General features: G+C 36.8%; 1 pseudogene; it reads left to right on the top strand.

Annotated features, from left to right (window-relative positions):
* The first annotated feature begins 1,221 nt into the window (after window positions 1-1,221).
* LOC110307756 overlaps window positions 1,222-16,221 on the top strand; it is a 60,227-nt pseudogene continuing 45,227 nt past the window's right edge.

The following is a 16,221-nucleotide window of genomic DNA, read 5'->3' as shown; positions in this document are numbered from 1 at the left end:
CTCCTTCTCCTTCTCCTTCTCCTTCTCCTTCTCCTTCTCCTTCTCCTTCTCCTTCTCCTTCTCCTTCTCCTTCTCCTTCTNTTCTCCTTCTCCTTCTCCTTCTCCTTCTCCTTCTCCTTCTCCTTCTCCTTCTCCTTCTCCTTCTCCTTCTCCTTCTCCTTCCTTCTCCTTCTCCTTCTCCTTCTCCTTCTCCTTCTCCTTCTTCTTCTTCTTCTTCTTCTTCTTCTTCTTCTTCTTCTTCTTCTTCTTCTTCCTCTCATTATTATTATTTTCAGCCAAATTTTATTTAATCCTTCATTTATTTATTTTTTTATTACATTTCTGTCTAGTCCACTACTGCCCCCTAAATTGAATACAGCCTCATGCCGATAAAGAGGCTTACTTCTGGTTTCTTTCTCTCTAAAAATATTTGAATTTGATTTAATTTTATTTTTAAGGTTATAATATAATCACAACATTTCTTTCTTTTTCTGCCCCCCCCCCCAATTCCTCCCATACATTTCTCTCACTCACGGCCTTTTTTTTTTTTATACCAATTGTTTTGCATGCATCTATGCATATGCATATACATCGATACATTCCTAAATATAACATGCTCAGTTCATGTAATGCTGTGTGTATGTATGCTTTCAGGGCTGACCATTTAACATTGGACAATCAGTGGTGTGCTTTTCCAGGGGAAGGCCATCTCTTCTGCCCCCAGCTTTCCTCAGTTCTGTGAGTAGAGTTGAGGCCTCCTGGGCCTTTCCAGTTCACTTAGGGATGTTTTTGACAGAATTCACTTCTCTATTCATCTCCTTACATCTATTTCTACTAACTTGCTACTGCTGCCTGTGGTCACATTATGTAAAAAAAAACTCCAGTTTTACAGATAGCAGCATCCCAGGAAAGAAAGGTCCAGATCTTGCTCCAACTCACTAAAGTTCTAGCCCATGAGATTTTGCAAAGAATTAACTAAACCACCCACACCATAGTATAAAGTTCAAAAATTTGACTATGTTAACATAATGGCTACAACAACAACAACAACAACACTTATTTATTTATTTATTTATTTATTTATTTATTTTTGTATCCTAAAGAAAATCTTGAGATATGCAAAATATAATCAGAGCCTAAATTTTAAGAGATTTAAAAATGTTTGATTGTAGTTCATATTTTAAAAATTATTTGTTTAAACATTTTTACATATACTTATTATCTAGTTACTCTAACGAATACATGTGTATATTCACTTGCCATGCACATGTAGAAAAGTCAGGAGAAAACTTGCAAGAGTCAGTTCTCTCCTTCTGCCACATGGGTCCCAAAGTTGAGTTCGGGCTAGACACGTCAGCAGATACATTCAACCACCGAGAGTTGCAGGCCCTGGTTGTTGGTTTTAAACTGTGTGACATAAACTTTCTCCCCTGTGAAGAGTTGGTAATTGGGTCTTTGGGTCTTCTGGAACAAACTGACAATGGACTGGCTAGGCTAACAGGAGATGAGATACTAGTGTTCAGAATCTCAAGTACTCGGGTGACACAGGATACTCATTAACCCATCGTGATCGCAAAGTGTGTACAGCCTTCTTCATTAGCAAAATAAATAAATAAATAAAAAATTAAAAAAAAATGGCAAGGTAGGAGGCAATTTTAGTAAATGATTTTTTTAGCAGAGACAAATGAGTCCAAAGAGTAGACTGTGAGTAGGGACAAAGGCTCCCTGAGGTTTGGAGTGTGGTGTTTCACTTTCAAGCTCTTCTTTTGTGGGAACCATTACTATGCGATGAGATTATAGAGAGGACTCTCGTGTGACCATTGCAGGCTTCTAGAAGTACTGAGTCAGGTAAGAGACTGTCAGAGATGCTCTTCCTGGATTTTGGGAGAGACTGTTCCAGACAGGGGAGTCCAGGAGAACTTAAGCCTTCTTTTCTAGTTCAAAGCACCCGGATGGTTAAATGTCACCCTGGGAGCACTTCTGAGTCCCACACAGCATCTCCTCAAATGAAATGCTAGCTCTAGATCGTTCTTAAGCAGATGACGAAAGAGCACTTTACAGGGTGGAGGCAATTTTGAAGGACATGGAAAAAAAATTAGAAATTGTACAGAGCAGTTGTCAGACAGCCCCGAGAACTATTAGAGTTTTGGAAGGACTTTTGAACTTGGAGATTTAAGTGACCTAAATTGAGTCTTAATTACTCTTCCTCTGGAGTAAGACAGTGCCCTCCCAGGTGGGTGGTGGTTCTCTGTAATGAAACAGTAAGGTAAACTGGCCTCTCCTTTCAGCAAAACATCCTGTTTTGGTTTTCAGTTGCCCCAGGCTGTGGCAAAGCTCAAGTGCGCAAATTTGTTTCTGAGGGTATTTAATTGGAAAGTTCATTCTCCTTTGGTTTTGGAAACACACACACACACACACACACACACACACACACACACACACACACACACACACAAACACACACACACGCACGCGCACTTTCTTCCCATGAGTAAAAAGCGGTGAAGAGAAAGCGCTAACAGATGGTAGAACTCTCTCAGCATGGATTTAGCCACTTCTGACTGGTAGATTTTACACTCTGGCCTTTTTCAGCTTTTGAGGCAGCAGAGTTAGGTTCTTCAGGCAGAGCAGAGCAGGCTGGTGGAAGTAGTCTAAACACCATTAAGTGATTCTCTGATGTAAGAAGAATTTCCCTTGAATACCTACACCACAGTAATGATTCCATTGTACCTTAAGTCTTCCACAGAGGGATGGGCTTTTGGGTGAGTGTACTGCCTGAGTCTGTATAAAGCTTTCGAGTCATTTTTGGTTCATTTTTATGTTATGAGGCCTGCTGCCTCACTCTTACTACGACAGGAAAGATCTCACCCAGTAGATAGATAAGTTGTAAGCTCTTGCACACTTGCTTACAATGGATATAGTTATGGTTTCAACAAAATGACTATTTTAAGCTATTTGGGGAGCTTTTGGTAAGAGGTGTGATATTAACTCAACTTTCATTTAAAAGAAAGGTTGCAAGTTCCTTATTCTGACTTTTCAGGACAGGGCAGAATTAACAGGGATCTCTCTCACTTTGCTAGCAATCTTTCATGACATCTGGCCCCCTCTCCTTTGATAAGCCATTCTTGACAGATGGCAAATCAGCCGACACACAAAGGTTCCCGGGAAGATCAGTCTCAACAGACTTGGAGTCAGCAGCGCCGCATTTAATACCACCATGCAGTTCTAGGAGAACCTTTGCGATATAGAAATTACACTAAACATAGAGGCATCTTTAGTTGTGTCAGCTAAATACCTATTGGGAAGTATGTCTTCTGTCTATGTCAAATTCTGGCTTCACTCCCTGTCATCTTTAGTTTTGGGGAGTCTGAACTGTAATGTGGTTTAGGAGCATAGACTTAAATCTGTGCCTTTGTTTGGCTGCATGGCAATTTTCTTACATTTTATTTCAAGTATAGGTCTGCCGCTGAAAATTAGTAAGGATAGCAACATTTACTGCTGTTACTTCTTAGACACTGTGTCAGGCTCTGTTTCTTTCAAAGTCTGTAACTTTTAAAACAGTGTAACTATTTAGCCCTCACCAACCCCTTAGTTGAAATTCCCGATCACTGCAGCACAGAAGTGGGAAGCATCAGCTCTTAAAAAACCCTGTCCATCAACAAGGTCAAAGTAGGACAGCAGAGCGGACTCACAGGATAAAATACTTCCAGAGCACATTCCTCCCAGTGCCATCGGCACAAAGCCTTCCTCTGTAATATATGATGTAATTTTCATTACAAACAAAGTTTACTTTATAATTAAATTTCTCCTTTTTCATAAATGGTGCTTATTCAAATGTTTCATCTAACTTCTGGGGGAATCAGCATCCTGGGCCTCAAGCAGTATTACAGAGCAATAGTGATTAAACACTGCATGGTATTGGTTCAGTGACAGGCAGGTAGATCAATGGTATAGAATTGAAGACCCAGAAATGAACCCACACACCTATGGTCACTTGATTTCTGACAAAGGAGCTAAAACCATCGAGTGGAAAAAAGACAGCATTTTCAGCAAATGGTGCTGGTTCAATTGGCAGTTAGCATGCAGAAGAATGCAAACTGATCCGTTCTTATGTCTTTGTACAAAGCTTAAGTCCAAGTGGATCAAGGACCTCCACATAAAACCAGATACACTGAAAATGATAGAAAAGAAATTGGGGAAGAGCCTTGAGCAGATGGGCACAGGGGAGAATTTCCTCTACTGCTGGTGGGATTGCAAGCTGTTACAACCACTCTGGAAATCAGTTTGGCAGTTCCTCAGAAAATTGGACATAGTATTACCTGAGGACCCAGCTATACCCCTCCTGGGCATATACCCAGAAGATGCTCCAACATGTAATAAGGACACATGCTCTATCATGTTCATAGAAGCCTTATTTATAATAGCCAGAAGCTGAATAATAGTCAGATGTCCCTCAACAGAGGAATAATGCTTTTTTTTAAACAAGTGAACAATAGCTAATATTTTGGAGGACCAACTACATATCCATTAGTTACTCTAAAAATTCATATAGACTTTATAATAAAAAAAATCCCTGTAAGAAAATAAATACATTCCACACTAATGGTACAAAGTCTACAGAACTCAAGCATGTCTATACAAGTAGAATTAGCACTGGGAGTGAAGGCTGTGAAGCTTCGTGTTAAATGTTACACTTCAAGTATCATATGTATCTTATGCACTTAACAACCACTAAACACCAAAAAACTCATGGCAAAATTACAATGAAGAGATGTTGGTCCACAATTTAAACTTTCCTTTTTACTATGTAATGCATCCTTGCATGGAATACATGTAAATAGGTATTAATTTCTGACACTGAATTAAAATCCTCTAGGATGCAGGAAAGCAAACAAACAAATAAAAAGCCCGCGCGAATATGTAGAATGCCAATTGTGCATTTGCATATAAAACTTGAATTTATAGTAATCACAGATTATTATTTATTTAATGTATTCCTAACAATGCTTCATTGATTTAGCCTGATTATAGAATGTTTACAATCTAGTAGATATTGAGGATCATTTTTCCTTATACATTTAAGTGAATAGTTAGTTAACTTGTTGTTGTTTCCAAAAGAAAATACTGCAGAGAGGAAGACAGAAAGTGTTTTGGATTATTTACATTTTTAAAGTGTCACGAGTGTTGAAATGGCAGCTGTTTATGTGATGATGTGCCCATGCAGGTAAGAAAGGAACTTGCAGGACTCAGTTCTCTCCTTCTACCACGTGGGTACTAGAGAGCAAACTCAGGTGCTCAGGCTTAACAGCAGGTGATTTTACTCACTACACCATCTTGTTGACCCTGATTTGGATTTTCATTTAAAGTTCTAGAATTAGTTAAATGTTTTAAAGCCCAAACTGGACAGTACTGTTTACATAATGTATTGATAAGTATTTCCTAAAGAAACTTCTCTCCCTCTCCCCCTCCCTCTTCCTCCCCCCCCCCAACTCTCTCTCTTTGTCTCTGTCTCTCTCTGTCTCTCTTGGTCTTTCTCATTTTTTAATTTCATGTTTTAGCAGATTTTTTATTACATTTTGTATGACAGTTACTCTTCTAAGCATAAAGGCTATGCAAGGAGCCACAAACTATAGCAAAACATTATGTAGACACTCTCCTATTCTTATCAGAATACAGTTCTATGCTTGGCCTTTCTACACTTACTTTAAATACATGAGTGAGCTGTAGTGTATTGGTCTAATACTACTTGTATTCTAATGCTAAATACTGGCTCCTAAAGATGTGATTGCCCCCAAAGAGCAGATCTTCACATACTCAATTTGATGCCATGTGAAACTTTGCCCCAATTTAACTGGTCAATAAAATGCTAGAATGTGTGGTTGGCCAGTGGAGGGAGAAAGGTAGGACTTTAGGTTTGAGAGAGGGATTACAAGTGGAGAGAGAAGAGCAGAAGATGGAGGAGGAAGAAGCCACCATAGATCAGAACTGCATGGCCAGGAGAAACAGCAAGTAACAAGGAAAGGACTCCATAGCTATATAATAAGTTAGTATAGCTTTAGATCAATCTAGGCTTATGGCTTGCAAATAAAATACCTGGATTCTGTGTCTTTTATATGGGCTTGTTAGGATTATAAATTCATTCTACAGTAAACAAATGTGCTGTTCAATTCTGTGGCTTTGAAACACTTCAGGAACTTAGTGTCTTCAACTAATGTGGCTCAACCATCTAGACTGTAGAGAAACAATATTCAGGGAATAGACTTTCTTCTTTTTTTATTGTATACTTTATTTATTTACATTTCAAATGTTATCCCCTTCACCTGTTCCCCCCTCCCGGAAATCCCTTATTCCATCCTCCCTTCCCCTGCTTCTGTGAGGGTGTACCTCTACCCAATCTCCACTTCCACCTTCCCGCCCTTGATTGTCTACACCAGGGCATCTATCGAGACTTCATAGGACCAAGGACCTCTCCTCTCATTAATGCCTGACAAGGCCATCCTCTGGTACATATGCAGCTGGAACCATGAGTACTCCTTGATTGATGGCTTAGTCCCTGGGAGTTCTGGGGGGTCTGGTTGGTTGATATTGTTGTTCTTCCTATGCAGACCTGTTTATAGCAGTTTTATTTATAATAGCCAGAAGCTGGGAAGAACCAAGATGTCCTTCAACAAAGGAATGGATACAGAAAATGTTGTACATTTGCACAATGGAGTACTACTCAGCTTATAAAAACAGTGAATTCATGAAATTCTTAGGCAAATTGATGGAACTAGAAAATATCATCCTGAGTGAGATAACCCAGTCACAGAAGAACACACATGGTTTGCACTCACTGATAAGTGGATATTAGCCTAAAATCTCCAAAACCCAAGATACAATTCACAGACCACATGAAGTTCAATAAGAAGGAAGACCAAAGTGTGGGTGCTTCGGTCCTTCTTAGAAGGGGAACAAAATACTCACAGAAGTAAATATGGAGATAAAGTATGGAGCAGAGATTCAAGGAAAGGCCATCCAGAGACTTTCCCACCTGGGGATCCATCCCATATACAGTTACTGAACCCAAACACTATTGTGGATGCCAAAAAGTGCATGCTGAAAGGAGCCTGATATGACTGTCTCCTGAGAGGCTCTGCCAGTGCCTTACAAATACAGAGGCAGATGCTTGCAGTCAACCATTGGACTGAGCACTGGGTCCCCTGTAGAGGAGTTAGAGAAAGAACTGAATGAGTTGAAAGGGTTTGCAACCCCATAGGAAGAACAACAATATTAACTAACTAGACTTTCTTCTCATTCAACCATAAAAGATATTCTCGGTCATTTTGCTCTAACTTTTCTCCTGTATTTCTGTTGTTCACAAAAAAATTTCAGATATTTAGTGATTTGATGGAAAAAAAATCTAGGTGGTTTGTTGGGTGTCTCATATTACAAAGCATCCTGGTATTTATTTAAACATTAGTCTGTGTGATGTGGTCTCCTATATTTTATACCTAAAATCAAATATAGTTTATAAGATGAACTAAATTTAGCTTAGAAAGATATCACTTAAGTAAAAGTAGAATCAGTTTTCCGGGAAAGAATTATAGGTAAGATTAAATCTGGGAGCAAGTGGATTTTATGTAATTAACCTCAGTATAAGATTTTCAAGAATAAACCTTTATATTTTTAACTGCGTTAATTCTTATTACTACTTGATAAGTATTTGAGAATGGGAGAGTATTATAAAATAAGAAAGCAAAGTATGTCATTCAAAAAATGACAAAAAATAATATAGTATCAAATATGATTTTCAAATACTTTTGAAATGGAACCTTGAGTGAAAAGAATAACTTCAATCCACTTTGAACCTAAATGCCTACAATGAATAGGCCCACATACGAACGTAAATACAGCAATATTCTTGTCTATGCTTCCTTGACTATTTGTATAAAAATTTGACATCTAAAATTTTTACACTCGCAAAAGAACATTGTATTTATTATTGCCTCTAGTAAATTTATGCAAAACATTACTGTTAACCTTGCTAAGGTGGTTTCTACTGATAGTTTGCTTTTTCTGCTATCCTCATGGAAGTAGTATTTCAAGTATTTATTCATGTTTTCCTATTTTCATTCTGAAGGGTTTAGGCCCATTTGTCTTTCCAACTGCATGACTTATCTTTGTAGTTAACCTTTTCCATGGGAATGTCGACTTTGCTTTTGAAGCCTTCCATACATCTTCATGGTATCCGTGGAGGTAATTGACATAGTATAGTCTGTCTGGGGGTAATAAAAAGCAAAAACAGAATTTCAGTCTTAAATATGATCATGTCTTCTGTGCTTAAGAATATAATATTTTTCTTCTATAATCCAGTGTTTGATGAGGGTTTCAGAAGCATTGACATTTCCTTGTGTATTTAGCTACATTCAGTTAATAAATACTTGAACTTTTCTTATGCAAAGAACTAGTGTGTTAAAACTAAAGGTCAGAACATGACTGAAATGCTTGCATTTATCAAAGCAAATGTGAAATAAGTCATATGTAGAAAATTGGTTCATAATATCTTTGTTATTTGTTAGATGACTTGCAGTAGAACGAAAATGTGGGCTTCAAATAAACTTTATATTTAGAACATAGTTATCCTTGTTTTGCCTTGGTAACATAAGACCAAGAATATAGAAAAATATAATTGTGGATCAAATAACTTTTTTCCTTGAGCTGTTAGATTGCATCTGACTTTGCAAGTCTAGTGTTTCAAGTATCTTTATGCCTCCATTTTTAGAGTTAAAAATGGAGGGCAGATGGACACCATCTGTATCTGTCATTAATGAACCAATATGTTTCTACAATGAAATAAGAAGGCAGACATTTTCACAATACTGTGCAGTAAATGAACCCTTTCTATTAGAGACCATTAAGGATATGACTTTAAAGTAGAACTAGTCATCTGTGTACTATTACAAAATGTAACCATCAGGTACTTTAAAAAAGCAAAAAGGAATGAATCAGATAATGTAATTTGATATTTTGCTAACATGGAGTCTTTTAAAAACTATAGAGCAATTTGTAAGTATAATAAGCAAATTTTCTCTGACATAGCAGTAAAAAAAAACAAAAATCATGTTGAGAGCTTCTCTAAGGGAATCCAGTAGGGAAAGGAGAGTCATAAAAACCTGGAATTCTTCTCTCTGAAGGGATTTATAGATGACTCTATCACTTCTAAAAAATCTAGATGACAGACATGGCTACCTCCAGACAAATCTACTTATATAATAAAAATACACAGACCCTAGCCTTTTCATTCCTCTACTGCTAGGCACCTTATAAAAATCTTCATGCATCAAAATTAGCTATATCTAATATCTGTAAAAAAAAAAAAACACTGGATTTTGGTAAAGTTGAAAATAGTCATGCTGAAGTTGTAGAGCTTCACATTGGGTTCTACACATCCATGGTCAGATATATTTTGCCTCACTTATTTGCCATACATAAAATAAAGAAAAACCTAGAATAGAGCTAAAATTAGGAAAAACGTTGGCTTTATAGATTCTATCATGACCCATGTGGCCATTACATGCATCTGTCCTTCCCCATCACATAAATCTACTCCTTTCTCTTACTATCATATTGTACCCATGGGTATATTTATATATACCGCCACACCCTTACAGTATAGGATACCTGTAAGAAGGAGATCATGCCGTTTTTACTTCTTATTAAAATTGTGTGACCTCACTTAATATTCTACCTCTCAACTCCATACACTTTCCTGCAAATTTTGTAATATAGTTCTTTTATAGGTGAATAGCATTTCATTATCCATTCACTTGCTGGTGGGCATGTAGGTTGATTCTATTCTCTTGCTGTCATGAATAAGACAGTAGTAACTATGAGAGCTTAAAGAACTCTATGGCAGGGTATGGTATTTTATAGGTGTATGTCCAAGAGTGAAATAGCTGAGTCATAATGCAATTATAATTGTAATTTTTTGAAAAAAAATCTCTAACAGATTTCCAACTGGCCCTATTCATAATCCACCCATCACTGAATAAGCTTTATATTTCTCCATCTCCTCTCAACCTTTGATATCAGATTTCTTTATGATGGCCAGTCTGACTGGGATGAGGTGTTTAATTTTTTTAATAAATATACAAGCCTGGTCTACAAAGTGAATTCCAGGACAGCCAAGGCTACACAGAGAAACCCTGTCTTGAAAAACAAAAACCAAAACCAATAAATAAATAAATAAATAAATAAACAAAGAAAATAGAATATATTTAAACTTTGGATACACCTGGGTATGGTGCTCATTATGTGATCCCATCAGTTGAAGGCTAAAGAAGAAGGATCATTTCATCATGAGTTCAAGACCAATCTGGAATTCAAACTGGGCTAGCAACGCAAAAAAAGACACTGAGGATCACCAGCATGCGACTGTGCAGAAGGCTTCAGGACATTAAAACAGTAATTCAGAAAAGGCTTTTGAAGACTTATACAAAACAGTAAAGCCATATCACTTGAGGATTTTTGTCTTATGTGTAGTTATGAGTAATAAATGTGGTTTACTTCGAGTTTGCCTTGGCTTCTCACTTGCTATTATGTTATAGTGTCCATTAAAAGTCAAGCATTTATGGTTTGTTTTATTTACACTTTTATCATTATTTATTTGTATGCATGTGTACTGTGTGGAAGCTGGAAACCAAACTCTGGTCATCTGCAAGAAGAGCAAGTGATCCCCACTATTGAACGATTTCCCCAGCCCCACTGATGGTTTATTTATTTTTAGATGCTTTCCTTCAAATCATTAAAATGTTGCTACTCAAACTTCATATTTCTAAAATATTTTTATTTTCTTCAAATCTTTAAAATGTTGCTACTCAAAATGTATAGTTCTAATATTTTGTTGTTAAATAATCAAGACACTGTAGTTGACCTGTCATGTAATAACAGTCCACACAGACATGTAGCATATGCATGGAGGAAAATTTCCTGTGAAGAAAATACACATCAAAGCACAGAAATGTATGCTTTTCATATCTTGTCAATGTTGATATGAAATGTTATAAGATGATATTATACATTGTGTGACCCGTGTCTTTTATATTTGTGTTATATCATTTAAACAGTATATCTCTTAAGAAAATAATCAAACTAAAAGCAAGCCAAATTTTAATAAACTACCAAATTGACTTAACTTGCTTCAGTTCTGAAAGGCTGTGCGTATTGAGTTGTACTTGATGGAAGTGGGAAGAGATAAACCATAGAAAGACCTCAGATCTTTGGTAACAGGAGGATATTATGAAGAAACGTTTACACTTCGCAGCGCCTGAACAGGCTTCCAAACTCCATGTCAATATAGTAATCACTGGTTACTTCAGTGTCTTTGAGACAGAGAGTGAGGGTAACTCCAAAAACAAAATTAAAAGAACAACAGCAACAACAACAACAACAACAACAACAAAAAAGGATGGAGATCTGGGCAGCAATCTCTGACACAGAATATTTCCTCCCAGGAAGCTTTTAGTCTTTATATTTTCCCAGAAAGGCAAAATGTGCAAATCCCATCCTTCTAAATACCCAGAAGTCAGTTGGGGTTAGTCTATTTTAGTGGGGTTTAGCTTTAAGCTCTTGCATGGGTTGAGTTCTTTCTTTATTCTCTCTCTCTCTCTCTCTCTCTCTCTCTCTCTCTCTCTCTGTATGTGTGTGTGTGTGTGTACGAACATGTGTGTGGGTAACCTAGGAAAAATGTGATAGAATACCATCACTTTATCCACTAGGAACAAATACTCTTAGATGCCTGTAATGTCAGTGTTATCTACTCAGTCTGAATGGACTAGGCTAGGGTCTATGTGTTTGTATATTGATGGCGAGTGGCTAGGATCTTACTCATGCTTTGCTGAGGCTGTTAAAAACTCTTATCTAAACTCCTAGTCCTATCCAGACCAATCTTCAGACAAGACAGGTAATGGTAAAATCATAGCACATTTTTTACTAGATTACTCAACACGCTGGGGTGTGTTGGGTGCTGTCTGTCCTTTAGTCTTCATCTTGACACTCTATTAGAGAAGAGCATTCTTCATGTTGCCTGTTTTACAGAAGATACAGAGGAAGAAACTGGGTCTCAGAAATATTTTCTTATTTGCCCAACATCATTTAGCTATCAAATGAGGAAACATGCAGAGTCATTTTTCTATACCATCTTGCTTTTTAGATGGAGAGATAGGTTCTTTATAGCATCTTGCTTTTAGGATAGATAGTTAGGTTTTTGTTTTCTTGCTTGCTTGATTATGCTATTGTTATAAAATATCCTGAAAAAAAAACTTATGAGAGAAAGGGTCTATTTTTAGCTCAGTTTCAGGTTCTGGTCTGTAATTGTAGGAAAGTCTGGTCTGAAATTGAGAGAAACTTAAATGAATGCAAGCGTATTTGTGATGATCTCACTTTCTCTATTCTTATACTCTTCAATATCCCTGCCTAGGGAATGGTATCACTTACAGTGGGTCTTCTAACATCAATTAATGTAAAACAGGTAATCCCCTAAAGTCATCACTGATTACCCCTTATCAGGTGATTCTAGATTGTTTCAATTCGACAGTTAAAACTTACACACATGTATGTGTTTATGTGTGTCTGTGCGTGTGTAGTTCACATATTCTAATATTGTGGCAGTGCACTGTGACAGAATACTGCACAGGGTTATGTTCTGGCCTGTAGGCCTTGTTAAACAAAGATTTTCCCCTTCTCAATACAACCAGTTATATCCTATTACACCTCACAGGACTGTTTAACTGAAGTAGTATACAAACAGATAAGCTGAGAGGTGTCTACTTTCTCATTATTGTTTGCCAGAATAAGAAGTATCTTCTGTCCTGGAACTCACTCTGTAGACCAGGCTGGCCTCGAACTCAGAAATCCACCTGCCTCTGCCTCCCAAGTGCTGGGATTAAAGGCGTACGCCACCACGCCTGACAAGAAGTATTTTAAAAGAGATGAGAATTCAGTCTTTTGTGAGATCTGGATTTAATCTGTGACCTCTTTTACAGCATCATAATATTTTTCAAAATTTCAAAGGTCATTTTCACAAACACAGGTATCTGTCTGCTATTTCATATCGCCAACTTGTTATTTGTAATTTGAGGTTAAGACTGTAGGGACCCGCTGGGCGTGGTGGTGCTCGCCTTTAATGCCAGCACTTGGTAGGCAGAGGCAGGTGGATTTCTGAGTTCAAGGCCAGCCTGGTCTACAAAGTGAGTTCCAGGACAGCCAGGGCTATGCAGAGAAACCCTGTCTCGAAAAACGAAAAACAAAAACAAAAACAAAAACAAAACAAAAGAAAACAAAAAAAAACTCAAAAAATCCAAGACTGTAGGGACCCAATGAGTAAGAGCACTTGCTATTTGTGTAGTGGACCTGAGTTCAGTTGCCATTACTCACATGGTAGTTCACAGCCCCAATTTCAGAGGATCTGATCCCTCTTTTGGCCTCTGATTTTTATCAGGCATGTACATAATACATATACACAGGTAAAATACTCACACATAAATACATCTTTAAAACATTTAAACATTGAGGTTATGAATCATGTGCCTTTATGATACATATTAGGACATAGCTAATAATTTGCTAGAGATATTATTTTTATTCACTCAAATTCTAATATATTTTCTTAAATTGAATAAAAAATATAATGCATGATGGTTAACAAATCAAAAATTGTTCCTTACTGCTATTTTTCAAAATTGCTTCTTTCTAAAAAGAATTAAAATTTATCGTATTTGGTATATTGTCTCTAAAATTTGGTGTGCATGTTTACCGATTAATCAGGCTGATTTATATGTCTTTGGAACATAGTATGCTAGATAAATGGACAACAATTCTACTGTGTAGAGTCATCAAACAACTATGACCCTATAATGCTGGGTAGTTCTACAAATCAAGACTTGGCTCTTCACACCTAGTTCTTTTAGCCTGAAAGTCATGAATGGCATGTCATGTATAAATGAATGTTGAAAATTGATTGGTGATATGCTGTTATAATGAACTTTCAGAGCAAACTTTACTTTGAAAGCTAAAATCTTTTAAATTAAGGAAATTACCAATTTGCTGCAAAACAGTATATATAAGAAAAAGGGTGATGCAACAAATATTTTTGGGTACAATCAACTAAAAATACTCATGCATTTATTTTATTGGCTGTTGGTAATATGTTTTAATGCCCAGTATGCAGGTCTTGTAACAGTTGAAAAAGACAGAATTCAATGCTGTTTATATACAAAATAGCATTTTTACATAGAAAATATTCCTTTAGAATATTGTTATTTCATTTATTAAATTCCATTTTTTTAATTTAATTCATTAAAGAAGCTACAAATCTCCCCCTGTTTGATACTTCACTGAATTAATAGTCCTTGACTAGGAAATTTGTATTGTTATATGTTTATAAATATTAGTATTTTCAGTGAATGGCAGTAGGTTTATACATAGGGCAACTAAAGAAGTGGAACAGAGAATGACAGACCCTGAAGCTCTACCAATGTCATGTTCAGAACTGTGTCTTGAACACATCCACCCATTGTCACTCTCTGTTCCTTCTTTGTTTGGTTAGGATCAAATACCAGTCTTTCGTTTATTGTGTAGAGAGCCTACAAAGAAAAAACAAATTCTCAACCATTTTGGCAGACATTTGAATACTGTGTTTTAGCACGTGGATCATCCAAACAGAACCTTGGGCATCCCTACCATTAGCCGGGTCACCAGCTAGGCACAGAGGGCCACACCTGAGTAACCTGAGCAGTCTTCAGCCTGGCTCTTTGATTTGGCTTTCACAGGCCAGTCGTTTTTATTTCGTCTCATCTGTCGGCTATCATGTTAACAAGCCAAGCACATCTCAGCAGCTCATTGACAGCATAATAAAATGAGATGAAAATTTCACCGGCTAAAGAAAGTCTTATTTTTATGGCTTTTGGCCTGAGACGGTTTTCATCTGTGTCTCAATAATCAAATAAGGGTAAAAATCCCCCACACAAATCAAACAAACAAACAAGCAAATAAAACCACAGTGGTTGCCTGCAAAGGACTAGGATCCCCTCTGTGGCTGATTGAAAGCAAGATAAGTTCTAGACCAAAACAAAACGGTATTGTTCATATTATGACAAATTGCTGCCAGGCTCATCTCGATGTTGTTTTTGTAGCACTAGAAACTGTTACCTAATTTACATTTTTTAATAAGAAGCCTGGTTCAAGAAAAAAAAAAAAAAAAAAACAAGTGATGATGTTTGGAACTGCTGGGAGCCAGCTGCTTCATGTCAGGCGTTGAGAACAAATGGGTGGAGTTGTGGTCATGGAGTTCCTGAGGTACGTATCTCATGGCTACTGGAAATTTGGGCAGCTTCTAAAGGCAATTCTAACCAATGAAAACAAAGCTTAGGCATACAAACAAATAAACATTTCCAAGCTGGAAGGAAAACAGTATTGCTTATCGCACAGCAGGAGCTCTTATGAGCTGCAAATTAATATCTAATCTCAAATACATGCAAGCCTTAATCATGTTTATATTTTCAGTATATGCCATATATAATTAAGCTATTTAAAATTCTTTAATGGAAGTACTTGCCTTTAATAATAAGGTCTAAGCTTATTTGAGTACAGTGTGACTTGGTATGGTTAAGTGTCTAATGTCTTATTAAGGAAATTGCATTGGCATCTTCTGTATGAATCTCTACACTAGCTGTTTTCTTTATAAGTTAGACATGGTATGGAGATAGACTTGGAAAATTAGTTTACTATGTTCTATTCTACATGGCCCAAGAGACAAGGAGACACGTCCAATAGAAAGGCAAATAAAATGACTCTTGAGTGCACTATTCATTATTAATTAGTACAATACAAGAACTCAAAATAGCCCAGGCCATTTTAATGAGAATCAAACATATTAAAAACAAAGAAAAATGGTGATTTTGTAGCAAACTCTATTCCATCAATATTAATTGCTTTCCTTACATTTAAATCCTTGTGGTATTGAAAGGTAAAATAAAGCAGACAGCTGCAGGGCTCCTACAACAAACAATTCTTAAAATTTTCTTCTTGCCTAGCCCTATGGCTTCAGAAATCACAATTTGGATTACATACAGTATTCAGTGTTTTAGCTCTTGACATTTTAAAACAATATCCCTATGAAATTTAGCATGTTGTTTTATGATAAAATAATTGTGCTATGTATTAAATCTCTCTCTCTCTCTCTCTCTCTCTCTCTCTCTCTCTCTC

Source organism: Mus caroli, chromosome 13 (assembly GCF_900094665.2).
Source record: "Mus caroli chromosome 13, CAROLI_EIJ_v1.1, whole genome shotgun sequence".
NCBI classification, from domain to species: domain Eukaryota; kingdom Metazoa; phylum Chordata; class Mammalia; order Rodentia; family Muridae; genus Mus; species Mus caroli.
The sequence above is the reverse complement of the archived record's forward strand: the minus strand, read 5'-3'. Positions and strand labels throughout refer to the sequence as shown.